Source organism: Ochotona curzoniae, unplaced genomic scaffold (genome assembly GCF_017591425.1).
Source record: "Ochotona curzoniae isolate NIBS_2020 unplaced genomic scaffold, NIBS_Ocur_1.0 contig_2688, whole genome shotgun sequence".
Classification (NCBI taxonomy): Eukaryota; Metazoa; Chordata; class Mammalia; order Lagomorpha; family Ochotonidae; genus Ochotona; species Ochotona curzoniae.
This window is the reverse complement of record NW_024465553.1, coordinates 23,608,998-23,612,689: the sequence shown is the minus strand read 5'-3', so window position 1 is coordinate 23,612,689 and position 3,692 is coordinate 23,608,998. Positions and strand designations below refer to the sequence as shown.

The 3,692-nt window shown below is 45.1% G+C and overlaps 1 pseudogene; it reads left to right on the top strand.

Moving 5' to 3' along the window:
• Positions 1–246: 246 nt before the first annotated feature.
• On the top strand, positions 247–346 carry LOC121153265 (annotated as a pseudogene).
• Positions 347–3,692: the final 3,346 nt, after the last annotated feature.

The window sequence follows — 3,692 nt, the reverse complement described above, 5'->3', positions numbered from 1 at the left end:
GAGTAACTGCAGAAATGTGGGCCCTTGGGGCTGGCAATGTGGCATGGTGGGTGAACTGCCACCTGTTGTGCTGGCAGCCCCTATCACACCAGTTCAAGACTTGGGCCAGGACACTGCCACCTCTGTGGGAGACCTAGCTGGAATCTCAGGCTCCTGGTTTCCACCTGGACCAGCCCCAGTTACAACTGTGGCCATTTGGGGCATAAACCAAGTGTGCTGTATCTTTTCTCTGTAAAGAAAGAAAGAAAGGCTTGGCACCACATATACTAAAATTGGAACAACACAGAGAGTAGCATGACCCCTGCACAAGGATGACACGGAAATTCATGAAGCACTCCATAATTTTGTTTGTTTGTTTGTTTTATGGCTTTTCACTAAGGGGATATGTATAGTAAATGTAATAGACTATCACATACAAATGTGAAGATACAATGTAGTGTGTGTCTCAGGTTACAAATCAAAGACGGACTGCCAATGAAACTGTTGAGTGTATCTTGACAATGGGATGCTGGACTCTGCCACTGTCCATGCCTACAATGTCAGGACACGCGTAAACAGCCGAATGATGGACTTCTGACTGATTGTGAAGGACTATTCTACTAATCAGTCAGTGGGAAATAGTGAGAAATAGTGGGCTCCTCCCTCTTGGGTTACCACTCCCACGGGAGAGCATGAAAACTGGGAGAGGGGCTAGGTTGGCTGGAGAGAGAGACACCCAACAGCATCTGTGTGGGCTGCATAGTTGAGCTGGTTAGATGGAACTAAGCTTTAATACCCATTGACATGCACGAGAGCCGAATTGGGTATGGGACAGGCTGGATTAGTCTGCTATACATACTGCAAACCAGGGTAGGAGGCAGGCCTGGTGGGGGTTATTGTGGGTCACTCCAATTAGGCTGCAGCTCCTATTTGTTTATGCGAGGGCCGAGTATGTGCTGGGCAGAACCAGGCTGGACTGGCAACATGGTTCCAGTGGAAGTCGGGGCTGAAAACAGAACCAACCAAGCAATTGCAACCACCAGCTGATCGGGGCGATGGACTGTGCCGGGCCCTGTACTTGCTAACACATACAAGAATCTGGTCTGAGAACACCTCAGACAAAGTTTCTTTGGAGATCTCCCCAATTAAAATGCTGGACTGAGAACTCTAACCAAGAAGAGACAGAAGACAGAACAGGTCAACCAACCATCTCAGCTATATGTTGGCAGTGAAATACTGGGCAAACGGAGACTCTAAAATGGACTATGTCAATCAGTGGATTCTTCAAAGACCTCATAGTGCTTGGAGTGGCAAGATTGATAGCGATTCATAACTGAGGCAATATCAAAACCACTTGAGCAAGAACCTCGGAGCATGCCCTACATCCGGGACCTGGGGTGGGTGGGAAACTGGGTGGGTCTTCTCCCTTAATATCCCCCTTTAAACATGAAGGAAACAATATGGAAATAATAGTTTTACCCACTTTCCTATGGCCCTTGAACCTTTTTGCCCTAATTAACTATGTTAAGATTGTCAAAAATATAATAATAAAAAAAGAAAACAAAACCAAAAAAGGTGGGGCTTGAGAGCATTAGTAACCCTGGCGGTATGGCTCACGAAACAGGAAGCTGCCTCTCCCTTTGTGGAAACAGCACCAACCAAGGTGAGTGGTGCTGTGTGTAAGCTGCCAGTGCTTGTTGGTGGCATGGGGGCTCCATTCCCAATGGAGGGAGAGAGTGGCCCATCGAATGCACAGGAAAAGAACCCAAACTCTGCAAGCCTCTTTTCCACTGGGTAGTGGAGTGAGTCCTGAGCCCTGGTTACCATGAAGGGCAAATAAAACAATAGATGAAAAAACAGCTTATAAATTTTAAAGAACTCTACAAAAGACAAGGGGCCTTGTTTGACATAAAGGAACTATCAATATTTGATTTAAACACAGTGTGTTGCTTGTCTCCCCAGAACTTTACGATTTACCTGTAGGGTCAGGACATAAGCCAAGCTTGTAAGACTGTAACTATATTTGCTAAGCAATGTATAAAGAAGTAGGGATAAAAGTGTTAGCTCCCTGGTCCACCCACTCCTCCTCAGTTCCTTAACTTGCAACTCAGGTATCCACCCTCCTAATGGGCACACAGAGCATGCCAGAGCTCATGCAGGCCACACAGTTAAAGGGTGCACTTTCTGCCGCCTTTCTTTACCCATAGACCTGTTCCAGGAAGCAAGGGTCAGGAATGGGAAAATGCTGGCCTTTCCTACTTGGCCTGGAGGCAGACACTCTGCAGCACAGGTTAGGCTGCTGCGTGGGATGCCTGCGTCATACTGGAACGCTGGTTCTAGGCCTGGATGCTCCACTGTGATACAACTTCCTGCTAATGCGCCTGGGAAGGCAGCACATGATGACCCAGGTGCTTGAGTCCCTGCTGCACATGTGGGAGAACAGGACAGGGAAGTAGGTTTTTTCTACCAGCACCCAGTTGGTCAAAAAAACCAAAAAAACAAAAAAGCTAGTCATATGAGAGGAAGGAGCAAGGGTACATTATGTTCCTTTCTTCCTTCTGAAAGGAAGTAGAATTCGGTAAACAACGCAGAATGCTAGCAATCATAACCAATGAGCCAAAGAACTCTTGTGGCCCTTTGGGGAGTGAACCAGAGGATGGAAGATCTCAATATTTCCCCTTTTCTCCCTCCTTCTTCTGTTTGCTCTGCTTTTTAAATAAGAACATGGGTATATAAATAAATTAATCTTAAAAAAAACTTATCCTAGATTAAAAAAAAACTTGGTGTAATTAAGTGAGTATTTATAGGCTATTTACTTGAAGCTGGTGCTGTTTTAGACCCTTCGGGAACCTAAGAGAAGGTTCTTGCCATTAATCTCACTGGGGGGAGAAAACTTAGATTTGCATAATGAGATTGCTAGTTTCTAATAGCCTGTGTGGACTACAAGCGCAACGAGATTCTAGAAACATGGAAGCATGAGTATTCTAAGCAAACTTTAGATTTTTGAAATTCATGCATATGAGAGGTTTTCAAAAAGTCTATGGAAAATGTTTATCATGAAAAAATGATGCATGTATTTCAATATGTTTGGACAGTAAAATAAACTTACCTTTTCTTGACATTTGACTTCCATTGATTAATCTGAGAGATTCCATCTATTCAGATGCTCACCATGGCTGAGACTGGACCACTGCTAAAGTGGGAACCGGGAAAGCCATGCAGGTATTTCCTGCAGGTGGCAGGGGTTCAGATAGTTGCAGCATCCTCGGTGCCTCCCAGGGTTGGCATTAGCAGGAAGCTGGAGTCAGGAGCTAAGCTAAGCATCAGACCTGGAGTGTCTGACGTGGGATCTGGGCATCTTAGCTGCTGGGCTAAACACCTGCTCCTGGACTTTCGTTCTAGCTTTATTTTTCTATCAGCTCTCTGACTTCTCATGCTTTAGGGAGGCCGATCCATGAACTGGATGGCACTGGATTAATTGAGATGTAGAGTGAGTGACTGTGGCATTCGGAAAAAACAGTGGCAAGACTTTCTGCTGAGATCCCAGTTTGGAAGAAAGGGGAAATGTTTCATCTTCCCTTAAGAAATAGAGGTTGCTTTTGGTCTTAGAAAAATAATCCATTCTTAAGAAGTTAAGAAGCTTAAAGAGAGAAACTTTCACACCTTAGAGCAGAGCGATAATCAGGCACTTCAGGCAGTTAAGATCCCAAATC